This window comes from Mesocricetus auratus, unplaced genomic scaffold (assembly GCF_017639785.1).
Source record: "Mesocricetus auratus isolate SY011 unplaced genomic scaffold, BCM_Maur_2.0 Super-Scaffold_6730, whole genome shotgun sequence".
Classification (NCBI taxonomy): domain Eukaryota; kingdom Metazoa; phylum Chordata; class Mammalia; order Rodentia; family Cricetidae; genus Mesocricetus; species Mesocricetus auratus.
Window position 1 is genome coordinate 103,034,921 of NW_024429184.1, and position 22,700 is coordinate 103,057,620.

A 22,700-nucleotide genomic window follows, 5' to 3' on the forward strand; every position below is an offset into this window, starting at 1 on the left:
CACTTTCAAATGCCATCTTCATACTTAATTACGTCTTTATACATAATGCAGCAGACCAGAAAATATAATTAGCAACATTTCTGAAATTATTTTCCTTTTTATTAAAATGCTCCAAGAAGTTCCCAAATTTTCATTCTCTAGCTAACTCAAACCACACTTTATTTAGATTCAATAAAAAGACATTCCAGCCACAGTCCTGGAAATACTTAGAACTCTAGAGAAACACTAGCATGTTTGCTAACCTCATCCAAACCGTATGGTACATTGTAATCCTGCTTGCCATTCCCTCTCTCTTGGCTAAGGACATTCGTTCCACCTCCCAGTTAGCTGGCTATAGGTGGCCATGTTCCCTTACACTGCAGCCGAATGGCATAGCATTGGCACTAGACACAGGCTGACTTGCAGTGCTTGGCTGTGAACTGGCCTTCTCCAAACTCTTCTTACGAGGGTTCTCAGGGTGGTCTCCAGTTCTTTTAAAGTTAAAGTCTCTTGATTGAACACAGTTTCAATCTGATTGAACATAGTTCAATCAAGAGACTTTAACAAATATGCTGTTGAAAACCCAATAAGGACAATGCATGACTGACAGTGTAATCAACAACAATGAGACTTGCTCCTTAGCCTTCGGAAAGTGATAAGCAATGGCTAAGAAATTATTTTGGATTCTAGACCTGAGGACAAAGTCTTCTAAACTCAGGCTAAGAATTCCCCTAATAAAGGTATTCTGTGAGGTTTTGACCTGAGTTTGGCAGTAGACGCCCCTGTGGCTTCCTGTTTATGAATCCTGATGATATGTGTCCATCATCTGAGGACACCTGTGGCAACTGAGAAGAGCTGGACTGGATTTAGGGATGAATTCATTTCATCTCGAATCCTTCCTAGGTAGTGGAGTCCAAAGCAGATATTTGTGGCATAACTTTTGTGTTCCTGTCACCATTACTGAGGTATTCACTGCAAGTATTCAATAACAACCCAACCCTTCCACTCATGAGTTCACAGGCTAATTGTTACAATATTGTTACTTTGATTTTGTATCTGTGAATGCTGTCACTTTAAGTAAAACAAAAAAATTCCTATGTCAGTGACTTAGGGAAATAGAAGTATATCTTTTTCATCAAAGCAAAAAGTCTGGAGATAATCAAAAGCCGAACAACACCAAGGCCAGATCTTTTTCTCAGAGTTGCAAAGGCTGTTCTTGCCATGTTTTTTCAATGATCTCTGCTGTCTTCGTGCAGAGAAGATGGCCCAATCATAGTGTCTTCAATCCTATGTCTAACTAGCTCTTCGTCTGAGTCTGGTTGGATGGTGTGTGGCTCCCCAGCTCTCAGGTGACAACTCAGAAATCACATTAGCCCCCAATATTTGGGATTGCATGTGGGCTACCACACCCTCCTAGTGTTTTTGTTTTGTATGTAGTTCTTGGAGCATCTGAACTCAAGTCCTTATGCGAGCATGGCGAGTACTTTTAGAACCTTCTTCCTGCCCCCAAATCCAGCAGCTTTAAATTACACACTATGTGAGAAAAATACAGAGTGTAAGGAAAACTCTCAAGACATTGTGGAGTCAGCATTGTAGAAGGCACACACGGAAGCCTATCCTGTAAATACCACATGAAGGATGACACAATTTTAGACTTTGAATCTTGATTATTTTTAGTTAGCTGTGAAGCTCCAGTTATAAAATTCATAACAACATTAATTTGGTCATGTTAGAGATAATCAAATTGTGAGTGTATCACACACAGCACCACCTATTTTATTTAGGCAAGGAATGGATAGTGTCCATGTAAGTGACTTCACTTGTTATTAGCCATAAGTTTCTCCCAGAAATCTCTGTAGAAAACTTTATTTGGGAATGTCTTATCATTCATTCATGCCCCAATAGTTAGGATAATTAAATTCCATTTGATATTGTGTTTTACATAGGAAAATCTGACTGATGAGGAAAATGTGGTTTTAATTGTGGTTTGTTGAATGTCATGTGTTTCATATATAAGATGACTAACTTGGAAATAAACAAATAGAGCAATCCAAGATTTATCTGATTGTAACATTGCACAATCACCTAGTAATTTTGAGGGCAAAATGCCAAGAGTTGAGTCAAATAGTATATTAACTTTTATTATATATTTATGACTAGTCTTTGGCTATATGCATTTTGTATACTTTAATGAATATATATTACTAGCAATGAGCTAGAGGCTTATTGTTTATATTTATTATCACTTTGTTGTATGTTCTGCTGTTAATTGCCTCTCTCAGAGTTCAGAGTTCCTAAACTACTAACATGTCCTATAACACACATGTGTACCTCCCTCTCCATATGTCTTTTAGGTAAGGCAATTTGTTAGTAATGCTCCTGACCTTTGTTTAGCAATTATTTAATCCAGGATGACTTCTTATCTAACAGATGATATTCTGGGTTGTAACTAGGCTACATGGTACTAACAAAGACAGCTGTTGGCTGAAACCTGCAGTCTGGGGTTTTTCCCAACAGTTTATCAGTTTATTTCTTCTATATCTACCTCTCTCTCCCTCTCTCTCCAATCTCTCTCTCTGTGTCTCTGTCTCTGTCTCTCTCTGTCTCTCTCTCTGTCTCTCTCTCTTCACCGTTGTTGATCGTATCATAGAAACTTCATTAAAGTGACCTTTTGACAAGTGACCTTTTAGCTTAGGGTAAGAAGCTCTCCCTTGCCCTAACTCTCCAGCTGAAGTCCTAGTCTGATGATAGTTTGCAGGTGAGATGCAAGCCCGATGGGAAGAGCCCAGGAAGAAAGTCAGAAGGCAGCAGCACACCAAAATCTAGCAGCTTTCCTCTCCTAAGCTATTCTCTGCTAAGTTCAAAGGGAAGAGAGTAACTTTTTGTGGAGTCCACTTTTTTCTGTTTATGAATTTGGGTCTTTCTCCTCTCTCAGATGATCTCACTCCTGTGTCCACTCTCCCCACCTGATGTTGGATGCATTGTGATATTGCATAGAACTCACAGGAAACACTTCCACATTTGCCAACTACTGGTCCTGATACTCCTTGCAGTGTTTGCCTACTCAGAAGTCCACTGCCAGGAAAGTTGCCCAGTCGTTCATACCCTGTGTCAGCCATGGTGTTGAAGGACCCCATTCACCTTGACTCCTCCGATTCCTTTATTTTCGTAGCAACTACATTTGTCTCTGCAAATTACAACCAGAACCTAGTGCTCCAACTCGGATTAGATGCTTATAGTTGCCCCACCTTTCTCAAAACAGAACTCAAACACTTGACTACAGAAACAGAACTCAAACTCTTGACTACAGAGCTCCTCTGTAACCTCCCTCTCTCTGCCGTGTCTCTATCTTAGTTCCCCCTTTCCTTCCTCTACACAGTGTTCCACTCACTTCCACCTCCAGTAACTCCAACAAGCCTACATCTTTCTTACCCACAGCAGACTGGGTGGAGGCTGGAGGGTAGCTTTGCGTGTGCTGTGTCCCTGCCTAAAACCTTCCTCTACTTCCTTTCCAGGCTTTCTGATTTCTCTCTTCACTTCTCTCTGCAAATATTATCAATACATAGAGGCCTTCCCTGATTAATTTCCCTCTATTACCTGCTATCACTTTCTTTCAGGAACACAACCATGTGTACACATGCGGTCACTCACAGTCTTACACACACACATATATGTTCTGCAGCCACCACCAACAGTTCTGTTCAGCGACATCACAGCTTGTTTTATGAACTGCATTTGCAACATGTGGTTTTGTTTTGGTTTTTGGTTTGCACGTGTGGTATCCATTTCCTTCACTTGGACATGAATTCCAAGGCACTGGGGGCTTATTTGCTCTCTACACTTGGACTGACAGCAAATGGCCTACTGCCAGGCCCATGGTAGGTGCTGACAAAACACACCATATTTAGAATGAGATTAACTTCATTTTATGTCAGATTTTCAACAGAACTCAAGGTAATTATTTAAGTAGAAAATAGAAATGAAGATTTCGTGGCATTTTTTAATGTCTTAGGGGTACTTGAACATTTAAATCTTAATTCTTCTCCTCTTCATAAAGGGATTACTGCTCTGTTTAGCCTGAGACATGTATCTATAATTAATCCAAGGCAAATAAGACCCAAGACAGACTATGCACTGGACCAAGAAGTATACCTCAGGGCAGAGTCATTCAAAAAGTAACGATTGAACCCAAGCCCATAGGGAAGGTAATGACAGGGACACTAACAGTGGCCTTATGATAACTAGTCTCATGTGTCAGGAGCACTGCACATTCAAGCAAAATCTTAAAGTGAATGTTCACCATTCCAAGTCGGAGATTATTTATCCATAATCCCTTTTATACAGAAGCATTATGGGTACTTAGGAATTTCAAACTTAATTCTCTTCAAAGGCCATTTCTCTTCTAAAGAGATCTCAGAGTACTCAGTCCTCGGAGGAAGGACAGACTTTCAAAATTAATGTATGATTTAGGGAAGATAATTCACCAGAATTGTTTAAACATTAGGACAAGGTTACACAAATTACAGAGCACAAACCAGATTTGGCCAGTTGCCTAATCTAGCCTCATTTGATAAATATTTATTAGAGAATAGTCATGTCTATTCCTTTACATAGCTTTCTAGCTTTCTAATGCTTTATAATGCATAGTATATGGACTACAAAGCAAAATTGCTTACTACTCCTACATAAGTGAGGGAAAAATGTGCAGTCTCTGCATGAGAACACACAAATGGGACTTGATTTTAAAGTGAGGTGTCTGGGGTGGAGAGAAACCTCCGCGGTTCAGAGCACTTGTCGCTCTTACAGAGGATCCAGGTTCGGTTCCCAGTCCTCATCCGTATGGTTACCACAGCCATCTGTAATTCTAGTTCTAAGGGATCCGACTCCCTCCTTTGGGCTTTGTACTATATGTTCATGCAGGCTCATGCTTGAAGAAACAAAAACATTTTTACAGTGAAGCATACAGTTATTGATCAGTGTGAATTTTAAAATAATACTCAAATATACCAGATTCCTATCCAGGTTTGGCTTGTGCACAGTCTCTCCAAGGATCATCTCTTGGTCCTTTCTCAAAGAAAAACTTGGCTTCATTCTACCCTGTATATAGAACTTACAACTTACAGTTTTTTACCGTGTTAACCCATTAGCAAGTTGCCTCTTTATACCCTGCCTATACTGCTGTGTCATGGTACATTGCTATTGCCATTTAGAGAACACCTCCCCATGTTTTTAATGCCCCAAAGGAATCATCACCACTCTTTCAGTAGAGGTGTTCTGGAACTGTGCACATTCTTCATTGTTTCCAAGTTTCTGTTAGAGACAATTACATGGGATTCAAGTTCCGAAATAAGCAGGAAGGAACAACTAACAGAAATTATAATTTTCATTTCCAGGCTCAAAGCGGATATTTATGACAGACACTTCAAAGTTGGAAATGAATAAGTCACATTTTTGCTTTGAAAATATTTGTGTGCTGATAATTTTCTCTCATTCGTAGGACGATGTTAAAATTTCAATATGATGCCACTTTAGTAGGTTTATTTTTTTCTTTTGTCATTGTGAAAAATACACTGTTAAATTGTGAAAAAGAAAATATCTGAGTGGTGGTGGCGCACGCCTTTAATCCCAGCACTCAGGAGAAATAGGCAGGTGGATCTCTGTGAGTTTGAGGCCAGCCTGGTCTACAGAGCTAGTTCCGGGATAGCCTCCAAGGCTACGGAGAAACCCTGTCTCAAAAAACCAAACCCCCAAAAAAGTATGAAAAATACATTGTTAAATAGGCAAGATGATACTAGTATAAGTAATGTCTCTATGTATAAGTAATGAACCAAGAAATATTCTCTTTTTTTACCCTGTTTAAGATATGTCACATAATACCATAGACAATAAGTAAGTAAACATTAATAAATTTAAACTAAATACTTTAAAATTAATTTGGCATTGTTTTGTGAATAACTTTTTGCGTATTTTTGGCTTTTGCATAATCTGTAGTCATTTAATATTAGGTTACTGTCTAGAAAGATATGGTTACGACACTCAAGGAAAATGGCCCAATCTTGTTCATGTTTCATGTAAGACCACTGGCAAGCAGTCACAGAAGGTCAATCCCTACATATGCTTCAAATAGTTGCTTCCATACCTATAAGTCAATACAAGATGCTTTATTAAAATTAATGATAATAATGAGGGTTGGCAATAGATGCATGTAATAGAGTTGAGGAACATATAGCCCCTGTGGTTTGTTCATTTGTTGCCAAAGCTACCAAGATGACTTATCAGAGGAAAGGAAACCTCTCTAAAACATGACAGTGGGAGATAGGGTCTGTTCACAGACAAAAAGAAACATCAACTCTCTACTTTTACCACTCAAAATCAACTCACAGAGCTACTCACAAGAGCTAAAACTAGAAGGTTCCTGAAGGAGATACAGGGAAATATTTTGGGGTGTTGAAGTTTGCAAAAACTTCATAGATGATTTGAGACTATAAAGGACTGCCCACAACGGATCCAGATCCCAGCCCGACAGAATTCAGCCTGCCCAGAGACTGCCATCTTCCAAGTCCATTCTCCACCCACAGGACAGGTGAGATAAGTGTGGGTCTGTCTCCAGCCTGCTTTCGGTGGCGTGAGCAGAACCACCAGAGACTTGAGGACTGCGCACAGCAGATCCGGATCCCAGACCAACAGGATTCAGTCCGCCCTGAGACTGCCAGCCTCCAGTCTCCACCCACGGAACAGGAGAGGAGAGGGTCTAGCCTACCCAGAGTTTGTTAAGGTCCTGATACTAGGACGGCTTCCATCTTCACAAGAGGAAAGCCACCAGGGTATTAAAACTGCTCCCACCCACTGGAAAGGAACCATGGTCACATACCCACCAGGGGAGGAAGAGACTCCTTCTGCACCCAGAGGAAAAAATGATGGGAAGGAGACAATCCAAAATCACACCCACCAACAGAAAAACCAATATGACATCGCCAAAAACTAGAGAATCTACACCCCCAAGACCTGAACAGTCCATTGAGGAAGAAGCAGTTGAGAAAGACCTTAAAAACAACTTCATGAAAATGATAGAAGCCCTCAAAGAAGATATGAGAAAATCCCCTGAAGACATGGAAGAAAAAACAAACCAAAAAATACAAGAAATGGAGGAAAAAACAATCCAAAATATGCAAAAAATGCAAATGGAAGAAAAGACAAACAAAAAACTTCAACAAATGCAAGAAAGAGAGAAAAATACAAAGCAAAAATTACAAGAAACCATTCAAAAGTACAAGGGACAAAAGCTGAAATAGAGACAATTAAAAAAGCACAGTCTGAAGGAAGGCTAGAAAAATAAAAGCTGGGCAAACAGTTAGGTACTACAGGTATAAGCATAACCAACAGAATACAAGAGATGAAAGACAGAATCTCAGGTGTTGAAGATACTGAAGATACACTAGGGGAGACAGATTCATCGACCAAAGAAAATCTTTTTTGTTGTTGTTGTTGTTGTTGTTGGTTTTATGAGACAGGGTTTCTCTGTATTGTTTTGGAGGCTGTCGGTCCAGCCCAGCCTCAAACTCACAGAGATCCGCCTGCCTCTGCCTCCGGAGTGCTGGGATTAAAGGCGTGCGCCACCACCGCCCCGCCCCAAAGAAAATCTTAAGTCCAACAAATCCCTAACACAAAATGGGACACGGAAATATGGGAAATATGGGACACCGTGAAAAGACCAAATCTAAGAATAATAGGTATAGAAAAAGGTGAAGAAATCCAACTCAAAGGGGCAGAAAACATATTCAAAAAATCATAGAAGAAAACTTTACCAACTTAAAGACATGCCAATGAAAGTACAAGAAGTTTACAGAACAACAAATAGAGTGGACTACAAAATAAAATCCCCTTGCTATATAATAGTAAAAACCCAGAACATACAGAATAAAGAAAGAATAGTAAGAGCAGTTAAGGAAAAAGGCCAAGTAACATATAAAGGCAAACCTATGAGAATCACATCTGACTTCTCCATGGAAACACTGAAAGCCAGAAGGTCCTGGATAGATATTCTATCAACACTAAGAGACCACAGATGCTAGCCCAGACTGCTGTACTCAGCAAAGCTTTCAATCACTATAGATGGAGAAAACAAGATATTCCATGACAAAACCAAATTTAAACAATATGTATCCATTAACCCAACCCTATAGAAAATTCTGGAAGGAAAACCCCAACCCAAGGGAGTTAACTACAACCAGAAAAACATAGGCAATAGATAATCTCACCCAACCAACAGCCAAAAGAAAAGAGGTGGAAATCCACATATAATTCCACCACCATCAACTATTCCAAAACAGACAAGAATGAGCAATCAATGGTCATTAATATCCCTCAATATTAATGGTCTTAACTTGCCCATAAAGAGACACAGGCTATCAGAATGGATTTGAAGACAGAACCCATCCTTCTGCTGCCTACAAGAAACACACCTCAGCCTCAAAAACAGTCATTACCTCAGAGTTAAGGGTTGGGAAAAGATTTTCCAATCAAATGGGCCCAAGAAACAAGCGGGGATAGCAATCCTAATATCTAACAAATTAGATTTTAAAACAAAATAAATCAAAAGAGATGAAGGAGGGCATTTCATACTCATCACAGGAGAAATCCACCAAGATGAAGTTTCAATTTTTAACATCTATGACCTAGATACAAAGTCGCCCACATTCGTAAAAGAAGCATTACTAAAACTCAAATCACATATAAAGACCCACACACTTACAGTGGGAGACTTCAACACCCCATTCTCACCTCTACACAGGAGTACCAGACAGAAACTTAACAAAGAAGCAAATGAACTAATAGAAGTTATGACCCAATTGGGATTAACACACATCTATAGAATATTCCACACAAATAAAAAAGAATATACCTTCTTCTCAGCGCCACATGGAACCCTCTCAAAAATCGACCACATACTTGGCAACATATCAAATCTCAACAGATACAAAAAATGGAATAATTCCATGTACCTTATCAGACCACCATGCATTAAAATTAGAATTCAACAACAACACAAATTGCAAAAACCCTACAAACTCATAGAAGTTGAATAATGCACAATTGCATCATTCCTGGATCAATGAAGAAATAAAAGAAAATAAAAAAGAGATTAAAGACTTCTTAGAATTCAATGGGAATGAGGACACAACATACCCAAACTTATGGAACACTTTGAAAGCAGTGCTACGATGGAAGTTCATAGCACTAAGTGCCAACAAAAGAAACTGGAGAATAGTTAAACTAGAGAATTAACAGCACAACTGAAAGCTCTAGAACACAAAGAAGCAAACTCACCTAGGAGGAGTAGATGCCAGGAAGTAATCAAATTGAGGGCTGAAATCAATAAAGCGTAGACTAGAAAAACAATACAAAAAAATCAATGTAACGAAGAGTTGGTTCTTTGAGAAAATCAACATGATAGACAAACCTTTATCCAAACTCATCAAACGACAGAGTGTGAGCATGCAAATTAACAAAATCAGAAACGAAAAAGGGGACAAAACAATGGACACTGAAGAAATCCAGAGAATCATCAGGTCATACTTTGAAAACCTGTAATCCACACAATTTGGAAATCTAAAGGAAATGGACAATTTTCTGGATAGCTATCATTTGCCAAATTTAAATCAAGAACAGATAAGCAATTTAAATAGACCTGTAACCCCTATGGAAATAGAAGCAGTCATCAAAAGTCTCCCAACCAAAAAAAGCCCAGAGTCAGATGGCCTCAGTGCAGAATTCTACCAAAAATTCAAAGAACAGCTTATACCAATTCTTCTCAAAGTATTCCACGCAACAGAAACAGAAGGGTCTTTGCCAAACTCTTTCTATGAGGCTTCAATAACCTTGATCCCCAAGCCACACAAAGATACAACTAAGAAAGAGAACTTCAGACCAATATCCCTCATGAACATTGATGCAAAAATACTCAATAAAATACTGGCAAATAGAATCCAAGAACACTTCAGAAAACTCATCCACCATGATCAAGTTGGCTTTATCCCAGGCATGCAGGGTTGGTTCAACATATGAAAATGCATCAGTGTAATCCACCATATAAACAAGCTGAGAAACAAAAATCGCATGATCATCTCACTAGATGCTGAAAAAGCCTTTGACAAAATCCAACACCCCCTCATGATTAAGATCTTGGAGAGATCTGGGATAACAGGAAGTTACCTCAACATAATAAAAGCTATATACAGCAAACCAACAGCTAACATCAAACTAAATGGACAGAAACTCAACGTGATTACTCTAAGATAAGGAACAAGACAAGGCTATCCACCCTCTCCATCTCTTCAATATTGTAAAAGGGCTGAGAAAGAAATCAGAGAAACATTGTCCTTTTCAATAGCCAGAAACAACATAAAATACCTTGGGGTAACACAAACCAAACAAGTGAAAGACCTGTATAGCAAGAACTTTGAATCTTTAAAGAAATAAATTAAAGAAGACATCAGAAGGTGGAAAGATCTCCCATGCTCTTGGATAGGTAGTATAAATATAGGAAAGCTGGCAATCTTACCAAAAGCAATGTACAGATTTAACGCAATCCCTATACCAGCATAATTCTTCACAGACTTTGAAAGAACAATAATTAACTTTGTATGGAAAAACAAAAGACCCAGGATAGCCAAAACAACCTTACTCAACAGAACAACATCTGGAGGCATCACCATCCCTGACTTCAACCTCTATTATAGAGCTGTAGTCCTGAAAACAGCTTGGTATTGGCACAAAAATAGACAGGCAGACCAATGGAATTGAATTGAACACCCTGATATTAACCCATTTGAACATCTGATTTTTGTCAAAGAAGCTAATAATATACAATGGAAAAAAGAAAGCATCTTCAACAAATAGTGCTGGCATAACTGGATCCTGGCATGTAGAAGAATGAGGATAGATCTGTGAATATCGCCATGCACAAAACTTAAGTCCAAATGGATCAAAGACCTCAACATGAATCTTGCCACACTGAAGCTGTTAGAAGAGAAAGTGGGAGGCACCATTGAATGAATTGGTACAGGAGACTGCTTCCTGACCATAACTCCAGTAGCACAGACACTGAGATTGACAATTAATAAATGGGACCTCCTGAAACTGAGAAGCTTCTGTAAGGCAAAGGACACAGTCAGCAAGACAAAAAGGCAACCCAATCTTGGAAAAAGATATTCATTAACTCCACATCTGACAGAGGGCTGATCTCCAAAATTTACAAAAACTCAAGAAGCAAGTCTTCAAAACACCAAAGGATCCAATCAAAAAATGGGGCACAGAACTAAGTAGAGAATTCTCAGTAGAGGAGACTAAAATGGCTGAGAGGCACTTGAGAAAGTGCTCAACATCCCTAGACATCCGGAAAATACAAATCAAAACAACTCTGAGATGCCATCTCATTCCTGTCAGAATGTCTAAAATCAAAACTCCAATGACAGTTTATGCTGGAGAGGATGTGGTAAAAGGGGAACACTCTTACACTGCTAGTGGGAGTGCTGACTTGTGCACCCACTTTAGAAATCAGTATGGAGATTCCTCAGGAAAATGGGAATCAATCTACCACAAGACCCAGCAATTCCACTCTTAGGCATATACCCAAAACATGCACATTCATACAACAAGGATATCTGTTCCACAATGTTCATAGCAGCATCATTTGTAATAGCCAGAACCTGGAAGCAACCTAGATGCCCCTCAAATGAAGAGTGGATAGAGAAAATGTGGTACATTTACACAATGGAGTACTATTCAGCGGATAACAACAATGGAATCTTGAAATTTGTAGGCAAATGGATGGCACTAGGAGAAACCATACTGAGTGAGATAACCCAGTCACAAAAAGAAAAACATGGTATGTCCTCACTCATTTATGGATTTTAGACATGAATCAGGGGAGTGCCAGCATACAATCCCACTGCCAGAGAGTCTAGGAAACAGAACCTTCATCCAGCGACTGATGAAAGCAGAGGCAGATACCCACAGACAAACACTGAACTGAACTCCTAGAATCCAGTATCAGAAAGAGAGACCTGATGGGCAAAGGAATTAAGACTGGGCTGCTTTAACCCACAGAAACAGTTGACCTGAACAAGGGGGAGTTCTTGGACTCCAGACTAATGGCTGTGTGGAAAGCATTGGACTGACCCAGACCCCCTGAGATGTGGGTGTCATTGAGGAGACCTAGGTAATCTATGGGGCCTTGGGTAGTATTTATCCCTGGCGTACAAATAGACTTTGAGTGTCCATTCCACAATAGGGGGAGGCTCTCTCAGCTGGGACTCTTGGGGGAGGGCCTAGGCACCGCCCTGGATGAAATGATAGTTACTGGAGATCCACCATGGAGGGCCTCACCCTCCCTGGGGATCAGAGTGGAGATTGGGTAGGGGACTGGGGGACCTGGTGGGGAGGGTGGGGGAAGAGGGGGAGGCAGAGGGAGCTGGGATTGTTTCCAACCTAAATAAAAAACAATAATTTTTTAAAAGAAAAACCTTCATAGACAAAAACAAAACAAAAAGGATGGGAATATTAAAGTATAATACAGGATATGTCTACATTAGAACCTATTACTCTTCAAAATTAAGGTAACTTAAATACAAGTGACAGAGTGGAAAAATGTATTTAAGATTTATACTAGAAAAAAATCTGATGTGTATCTCTGTGTGTGTGCATAGTACAATCTAAGTTTTTAAGAGAACAAATCTCTGTCTAGATTGGTAGCAACAAAAAGTATCTAGTCAGTAGAATACAGGGAATACTAAACAATATCCTTGGTTGTTTGGTTTTGGCAAACTGCCAACAAATAGGACTGGAGAAATGGCTGCTTCGGCAGAGACTCTGTGTTCAAAGCCATGTTTAATGGTTTACAACTATCTGCAATTCCAGTCTCAGGATCCAACAACCTCTCTTGGCTTCTTTGGAATGTGGTACACAGGCATACATGCAAGCAAAACACCCATACACATAAAAATAAATAAGAAAATTTGCTTGTGTAAATTTTTTGAGCCAGTTTTTCTTTTTAGCAGTCCTAGTCACTCTGAAACTCACTGAGTCGACCAGGCTTGCCTTGAGCTCACATAAATCCAACTGCTTCTACCTTATGAATGCTAGGATTAATGGAGTGTACCACAAGAGTTTCTCTACATAGCCCTGGCTTTCCTGGAAGTCACTTTGTAGACCAGGCTAGCCTCAAACTCAGAGATTGCTTGCCTTTGCCTCCCAAGGACTGGGATTAAAGGTGTGTGCTGCCACTGCCCAGCAAGAAATATTATAAAAGAATAATGCAAACAGAAGCCACAGAGATGCTAGACATCTCTGCAATGCCTGAAACTAAAATGATGTCAATCCAAGTGTTAGTAAGGATATGGGGATCATTCTAGCGAGAATGTGAAGTGTTACAACCACTCCAAAGACTCAGCACTTAGCAATATGCACAGGCTACATATTGTATAAAAAATGAAATTACATATCCACAAAAAGTCACATGCAGATAGATGTCTGTGGTAGCTTTACTCATAATAATGAAAATTGGGAACATAGTCACACGACAGCAGGTACAAGTATAAAAAAGTTACATCATGTTCTTACACTGAGGGTTGTCTCATAATGCAATCTACCAAGACACAACATGAGTCCTCTCAAAACACATGATGCTGAAAATATCAGACACAAAAGAGTATGTGTTAAATTATTCCGTAAGTGTGACGTGCTAGGGCAGGCAGTGCTAACCTGTAGTGACCCAGCTTGCTGTGAAGGTGAGTACATGTAGAAGCAACCAAAAGGCGAATGACCATGCTCTAACAGTGGTCTGAATTTACATTCTCACAGTGAGGCCCTAAGAGGTCCCTTTCCGCCACATTTGACAGCACTTCTTTTTTTAAAAAAATCATTTTGCTAAATGAAATTCTAATAAATTTGAAGTGACTTTGATGACTTATATTTCCTTTTGATTAGGGATATTTAACATTTTTTTTCTTAAACCTGCCGGTCATTTGAGTAGAATGGTAGTTACAAGCAGCTGGAGTCTGGGAGTAGAGGAAATAGAAGAACAGTTTAATTATTCAGGACCTAATGCAGAGCATACTGATGGAAGACAATGATGATGGAGTATATCCCTTAAATGCACCAAGACAGAGAATCACAAGCATTCATTCCATCAAAAAAAAGACCAAGGCAAACAAGGCCACTGTGTGAAGAGATGAACACTTCAATTCAGTTGGATCTGGCAATCACTTCCGACTACATACTCCAAGAAAACACTGCATGATAGTCCCTAAATGCACGGATACTTTGTCAGATGAACCTCACTAAAGCTGGAAGACTTAAAGAATGAAGCTGGAGTAAGGAAGAAATGTGTCCAGGAGTGTTTACAGCTGCTTGGTTACAGCAGATCCAAACTGGAAAGAAACCAAATACCAATGAGGAGATTAGCTAAACAAATGCAGAGCTGTCAGAGTTACGCTCTCCCATCAAAGAACTGGGCAGCAGCACACAGAGCTGCATGGAGCAGCCCAGAAACATTCTCCACACCCAGAGGAGTCAGAAACAGACACACGCTGCATGACTACAGACTTACAGAGCTTGTGTATGTCCTCTGGTGACAGAAACCAGCATAATGGAGAGAAGGCAGGCTGGAACAACATAAGGACAGTTTCTGTGGGATGAAAATGTCCCTGCTGTGGATAAGAGGATTTCTGTGTGATTCTATTCTGTTAGCTGATTTTAGGAATTTGAAATTTAGAACTGAAGTTTGATTATATTTTACTCAGTTGATTTTTTAAAAATCTAATTCAACTGGGCAATTTAACCCTGATTTTATTGTGGACAAGTGGGTCAATAAATTTAATCCTGCATTAGTGTTAAAAACATACTTTGAAGAAAATTATTTAGGCTGTGTCTTTAAATGAAATTTGATTATCTTTTAGTTATTAAAGCACTTAAGTAACAATTTATGTCTCATTGTCAACACTATCACAAAGAGGTAAAGTGTTACTTGGGGAAATATTATTATTAGGACTAATTTCCATTTTAATTTCTTTTCCCTCACACTGGTAAGAATGGTGTGGAGGAAATCGGGGTAATAACTAATGGCTGGCTGAAAGAAAAGCTTCAGACTGCGGCTCTAAGAGACAAGAGACACTCTAACAGACTTACCTTGTAGTATCTGCTCCTTCCAGATGTCTGGCCTTTACTGTGGCATTCCAACCCCCTCTGAGGATCCAAGGAGGGTGGTGGTAGAGCTGAGAACTCCAAGGTTCACATTTCCCTTGTGGGTCTTAGAGTTTGTGTGGAAGGCCGCTGCATGAAAGGAACCCCAGCTTCCGTTGCCTGGATATATCCTGGCAACGTGTCAACAGAAGGGACAGGGCTGGCTCTCTAGCAACTGCTAGGTAAACTTCTAAACAAGGGGTAAAGGAAGCAGAAGTAGACTGGGAGGTGGATAGGACCTTAGCTTTCCCTGGGAAGTAGACGGATGCACTGAACACCCAGGAAGCAGAGGCAGACAAGCTTGCCACGGTTCTTTATGTGGCAACACAGCTTATTCTCTGTGGAAGAAAAGGTCCCCAGCATGTTCTTGATACACTGCTGACACTTTTGTCTAGGGAGGTTAGAAAGGGTTTTCTGTTTAAAACAGCCCCATCCACCAAACACAATATTCTGTTTTTCAAGAGGAGTTCTCTGCCTTGATCTGAAATGCAAGGAACTACCAGCTGTAGAAGTTATACCTAAGCTATTTTTCTAATATGCCCTATGGTATATTTTAAACACTTAAAAACTAAGTTCAACATTTTGTTTTTCGAGCCATGGTTTCTCTCTGTGTAGCCCCGGCCGTCCTGGAACTGGCTTTGTAGACCAGACTGACCTTGAACTCAGAGGCCTTTGGTTTGTCTCCAGCCTCTGCCTCTGTCAGCCTCTGCCTCCTGAGTGCTGGGATTAAAGGCATGAGCCACCACTACCCAGCTTCAACATTTAAAAACATATGTGAAGAAATGATCTAAAATGCATTTTCATGTATAAAAGTACTTAGAGACATTAAGTGTTCTATACTGGAATATTCTTTAAGCATAAAGACTGAGAGTTAAAACAGCTTATAATTATGGAAAAGTGTACTTCTATTGCTAGGAACTAACATCTTAGCAGGAACTCAGTAAATCGCATACAGATACTGTATGTGTGTGTGTATAAGAAAGTGTGTGCATGTTTAAGACTCACCAAGGTGTTAATTCCTATTACCCATTATGGTAAGAATAAGGGATATATTATTAGTTTCTTAGGGTTAAAGTGAGGAAATAAGCATACTATACTGTTATCTTGCCTCTAAGATAACTGGAATACGTATGTGTCTTAGTTTGCTTTTAGTTACTAGAATAAAACTCTGACCAAAACTAATTTGGGGAGAAAGGAGTTACAGTCCATTATCCAGGGAAACCTGGCCATGAACTCAAGGCAGGAACTGAAGTAGAGACAGTGGAGGAATGCTGCCTACTGGCTTGCATAGCCTCTTATATGACCCACACCCACCAGTGTAAAGATGGCTGAGCCCTGTACATCAATAACGAATTAGGAAAATCCTCGCACACGTCTACAGGTTGCTCTGGTGGAGACAAAGCTTCAGTTGAGGTTCCCTGTGTGTATAGGTGACAAAAACTAACCAGTAGAGTTAGTGATCCATGGGATTATTCATTTTTGGGGGGTCACTACATAAAGATCACATTGGACCATGAAGTCCTTCATATTGATTTGTGATAGATAATGCTATAAAAAATGATTAGCAATATTTCTCCACAGATAGAGATTATATTATCACTGTAGTATATTTCTAATTTGGATACATTTCTTCTAATCACGCATACACGTACACCTGAAGTGACATAAGAGCAGCTAAGAGGTCAGTGACTCAGTGTTGAGGCAAGCAAACGTACAGTTGGCTTTTGGCTGATTCACAGGTCTCCAGTTAACGCATTTCTCACATTACACAAAGTGCATATCTTGGCCCTACCATGAGCTAAATGTGGCCTCTAAAGACAGTGTGCCATAGATAAGCACACACCTTTCCAAATACACACACGTACTGAGTTCCATGGCTGTCTGTATGGCCAGAAGACAGAAAGACAGGAAATATGAGGTTAGGGCACCACGACATACCACAAGAGCTTGCATTTCCAAGCTAAAATAGGACAAACTCTGTATCTGGACAGAGCAGGCTACTCTCAGAGAACCAGGAATGACAGGCCGGAGTTGTTGTTAGCTGGGTGCTGAGGTCCCACCCTTTCCCTGTATTTCTTCAGGGTGTGGTCACTAGATTGCCAGCTGTTGGGGGAGGGGCGGGTGTGGGTGTGTTTGAAGCTGCTTTTAAACATGGCCAGAGGGGCCTTTGTTTTCACCCATATTCTGGACTCATTTGAAATTCTTGGGCTTGCCATTTCTGCCTAAATTGAAGTTCGTGGTACTTAAGATTATTTCATCTTGGCAGAGCAGACCTTTCTAGGTTATCCCCACCCTTTCTCTCCTCTCTTTCACTTCGGCTTTTTTAAAGGGGACCGAACGGCCTGTGTTTCTGGGAGGAGGGCCGGGGTACTGAGCTCAGGGACAGCTTGGACAGCAAACAGCTCTTACAACACACAACCTTCTGATTATTGACGTGTAAGCGAGGCAGAAACATATGGATTCTATTCCACATAAATCAGAGACAGTTCTAAAAAACAAAAACAAAAAAAAAAGACAAGGGGGAATGTGCTCGCATGATGTGTTCTGTTTGGGTGAACCCAAGACATCTAAAGAACACTTGGAGGCTGATGAATCTGAAATATTTACGCATCCCTATTTATATCACTGGGGGGAAGTCTGTGATTTACAACGACGACTAAACTGCTCACACGTGTTGAGTGGGTAACGAGCGCTTCAACATAAAACCTGCAGCTTCTGCCCCGGCCCCAACATTTGACCCAAAGTCTCGGTGGAGAAGAAAGCGGGGCTACTTTGCTTAACATCGTTTCACCCAAATGCCTAGCCAGTCACCATAGACTGTACGATGCCTAAGCACGTTTATGTCAATGTGGGGGTGATGCCAGCCTCCACCCATATTCCAGATCTGACCCCTTGTGGCAAAGACCCTGCCGCAAGGAATTCTGGCTCATTTCCCCCTCATAAACCACCGCTGGTGTGCCTTCCCAAGCCTTTTTCATTAAAAGAATAAATCACGAAGATTTTTATAGTGCAAAGAAATGCTTCCTTCTCCTTGTTGGTATTTTTCATTAGCTTCATGTATCCTTACTGATGAAAGCCTGGATTTTACCCCAAAAGCTATTGATAATTCCTTTACATGTATTTAGATTTGGCAGGAGCTGTATTTTGTGTACAAGGATTCACCCCTCCCTCTCACCCCTCCATGGTTATAGCAAGATGTAAGCAGCTTGTTTGTGAGATCTAGTGAAATAGTTCTTCTAGGTGTCTTGCTCTAGGTCACAAAGTCGTTCTTACTATTCCCCATGCTTCTCCTCCCCCTCCTCCTCACCTCCTCCACTCCCTCTTCCCCCTTCCCCTTCCTCTCTCACCCTCACCCTCCTCTTCCTTCTCTTCCAGCTTTCTCTTCTGGGTTATAGTCTTGCTATGCAGCCCGGAATGGCCTTGAATTCAGTTTGTAGCCTAGGCTGAACTCCAACTCCGGGCCATCCTCCAGCTTCAGCCTCTCATTTGCTTCATTTTTATTATCTAACCCATAAACATCGAGTGCCAGCCACCTCCCAACCACTATCTCCAATTCTATAACAACTCACAAGGTCTGGCTGCAGTAAACTTCTTTGATAGATAAAGACACTGTAGCTCCAGGGGCATTAGGGGACTTGTCACTGGCTACAAGGCTAATTCAAAGGAAATCTCCAGTGACATGCTTTTCTCCCACCTAATGATTTGCCGTCCACTCTGCCTTTTGGAAGATCTTGCTGTCAGATTGCAAGTGTCACCTAAAAAGAAAAAAATATATTAAATACGTTTTCAAAACAAACACAACACACACACACACACACACATCTTTAGTCACAAAATAATCTTTGCATGGAGTTTTACAAACTACATTGAATTTGAAATATCTAATTTTAAAGCATTGCAAGTAAACACGATAGATTAGAAGGGCGAAATGATCCCCTTTGAGTTTAAACTTCTTGGAAAAAGAAAAATATCCATCTGGTCTCACACAGCAGCTTGCAAGTGCTTGTTCTTTTGCAACTGTACATTTGACCTCACTCCCACTTTTGTCAAGAACCCTCCTCACCGTATTTTAGGGTTGCAGGTAAACCTCTTACTTGCTTGTGTACTGTGGCCCTTTCATGGACCACAAGCCACAAAGACAGCTTTTGCTGCTCCCGCCAGGAATGCATGCCAGATGACACACAGGCCAAGAGCACTTGGTGATGACCTTTTGATTAAGGTGATGTATGGAAAAGTGATCAAGAGACCACAGAAACTATGCTAGCCCTTCCTGAATGGCCCAGGACAGCACAGAATGTTTTCCATTATCTGTGTTCAAGAGAAAAGTAGACTTACTTGAAAAGGACAAATAAATGGACTATGTTTTCTATACTTTAGTACAGATTTACATAGAGATGAACTCAAGCCAAAAAGGACAACAGAATAATACCTGCTGTCTTTAGGCAAAAACAAATTATTGGTTTGGCTTTTTTAAACCAATGAGACACAAACAGGGGAGTTAGAGTTACTTGTTTAGGTAACTGAGACACAGGTTCAGACTCTAACAACAAAAACTATCAAAGGATTCTCTTGCTTTATGTTTGACATTATAAAAACTTTGCTAAAGCAGATAGAAAGATTCCTTTTCTTTTTCTAAGATCCAGCACTTTTTAATAAGAGTATATGATTATTCTTCAAAAGACTGCTTTTTTAGTATGTGTGCTGCTGAAGGCCCTACTGTTCTGTTCTGTGGTCTGTGCTGTGGCCAGAAACCATGTGGATGCCCATTATCCATGATCCCTCAGACAATAAAGAGCAAATAAGCTACTTTGGCAGTGATATCAATGACTGCAGACACTCAGCTGAGAAAGAGGGACACAGAAGACTACTGTGACAACCCCTACCTCCACCCCAACCCCCCAAAAGTAATACAGCCTAAACAGACAGCCATAGAAGAGAATTCTTAAAAAACTGTGGCAAGATGCTAAAGAGTCCCTCTCCACAATAGATGACTTCCAGCAGAGGTGTAGGGGGGAAAGGACTATTGTGGGGGGTGGCACGCCACTGGGAGTTAGACCATGAGAGAATGAGTATATAAATATCACAAATTGAACTTGCTTTTTTGTTCTGGTTTTTGTTGCAGGGGAGGTCACAAGGTGGGCAGGGGGAGTTGCAAGAAAGGATTGAGAACCAAATGTGAATACAAATATTATGAAAACATTCTGCTTTTTATTGATTTGGTATTTCACAATTTCTCATATATATATATGCTTGTTGCAGAGCTTCCTGCAGCCATTTGGCCCCAAATAAACATACAAGACTTACATTAATTATAAAACTGTTGATATTTATCATATATACCATATATATACATATAACCTTGGTGATATTACCCTATTGCCTTTCTTAGCCCCTTCTCATCTTTGAATTCTGTGTCTGTTTCTGAGTGTATCCCCAAAAGTTTTTAATGTTAGGAATACTGCATGACTGCTGGGACCACCTTGGGTGAGGGACAGTGGTCCCTCAGGGGAGAAACAGTGGCGGGTGGGAAACAGAGACCTGAGGATGTGGCTTCTATGGAAAGTTTTATCGGGGCTGGGCGGAGGTAAGGATATAAGGGAAGGAAATAGAAAAAAGGTAAAGAGGCACAGAGACACAGAGACAGAGGGGGACAGAGAGACTGCCTCCTCAGAGAGAGGAGAGAAGAGAGAGTTTAATTGTAGTTGCTACCAAGAACATGGTGGGTTAGTTACTTAAGGGAAACTAACCACTCACCACTAGCTACACCACTCAGGAACGATTGCTCTTCCCTCAGCAACCATTAAGTACCTATACTTTTCTAGGGAAGGGTGCAGTCCCATGGGCCCTCCCATAAGTGACTGAGTGTTGATGGTCTCAGTCTTGTGCAGGTAACTGCTGTGAGTTCTCAGGTGTAATAGCCACGTCATCTCTACAAGAAAGCATTTCATGGCTGCCACCTCATGTCCCAGCTCTCATGCTTTGTGTGCCCTCTCTTCTGTGATGCTCCCTGACCCTTGGAAAGGGTGATACAGTTGCTCTGTTTATGGCTGAGTGCTCAATAGTCACTTGCCAGCATTTTGACCAATTATCCATTGTAAGATATAGAAATTTTAAGCTGAAACAGAGCCATAAGCATCCTTAATTCTGGCTAGCTTCCATAGTTCCTAAAGGTGCTTTGCAGGCTATATAACTAAAATTGCCAGTCACTGGAGGCAGAAACTTCTCATATCTGTGTTGGGAAAAGCACTAGTGCATGGGTATAGTCATAAACCATTAGGAAGAATTTTGACACCATGTGCATTTAGCAAAGCAGCAATAGTAAATTCTCCTCCAGGGCCTATGATTTCTGCTGCCAGGGGCTCTTGACCAGGTTTCCCATGTGCAACATGAATTCCTTCCTGTGGAAGGGGCCTCAAATCCAGTAAGAATGTATGTGGTTACCTCCTTAACAATTGTGTCACTATTGCACACCTGCCTGTTAGTTGGTGTTGTGACTCAAAGATTGATGACTTTTTTTCCTCTACCAGCCTGAATAGCACCATTAGACACTGTGAATGCTAGCCAGTAGGAAGGAAGCATACAACTCAGTTTCAGTTTGAGTTATCTATGACTTGCAACAAAAGTGTGTGATGCCTTTAGCAACAGATTCATGTCTTTCTGCTGCCTGGGGACCAGCCTCCAGCAGCACAGGGCTCATAGGGAATCTATGGAATCCACAAATACAGTGACTTTTTTATCTGAGGATTTAAGGGAAAAGATGCTCGCTCGCATGCTCTCTTGAAGGTTTCCTTCAGACCTTTTCTTTCTTTTTTCTTGTTTTGATTCTGTGTTCTGTATTATCTATCCAGAAATGTCTCCTGTTTCTCCTGAAGTTTACCTTCTAACTCTCTTAATGTTTTCCTCCTAATTTTCTAATTCTTGATATTTTCCTTCTCCTTCTTCTGTATTCCCTCTATTTTTCCTCTACAGCTTATATGTCCTAACAAAATCTTCCAGGCAATATAGAAATTACGATGTGGTTACATTCTGTTTTTCAAGTGAATAATTACAATGAATACTAGTAAGAAATGGTGTTTTATGAAGCCAGACGCAGAGATCCACAACCAGGAACCAGGCCAAGCTCCAGGAATCCAGTTGAAGAGAGACAAGAGGGAATATATAAGCAAGGGAGGTCAAGATCATGATGGAGAAATCTGCAGAGACAGTTGAACCAAGTTTGTGGAAACTCATGTACTCTAGACCTACAACTGTGGAAGACTCCGGGGGACAAAACTAGGCCCTCTGTATGTGTGAAACTTGGACTATCAGAGGGGCCCCTGGCAGTAGGACCATGATACAAACCTTGTACATGAGCTAGCTTGTTGGAGCCCATCTCTTATGGTGGGATACCATGCTCAGTAGCAGTAGCACAATGGTATAATCCCAGTACATAAGCTAGCTTGTTGGAACCGGTTCCTTGTGGTGGGATGACATGTTCAGTC

General features: G+C 40.6%; 1 protein-coding gene across 1 annotated transcript in view; it reads right to left on the reverse strand.

Moving 5' to 3' along the window:
* LOC101827226 (zinc finger protein 474) overlaps window positions 1-15,312 on the reverse strand; it is a 54,527-nt gene extending 39,215 nt beyond the window's left edge. Inside the window, exon 1 of the mRNA XM_013112700.3 lies at window positions 15,166-15,312. The gene's annotated coding sequence lies outside the window, so the exon portion shown is untranslated. The remainder of the gene's footprint in view (window positions 1-15,165) is intronic.
* Window positions 15,313-22,700: the final 7,388 nt, after the last annotated feature.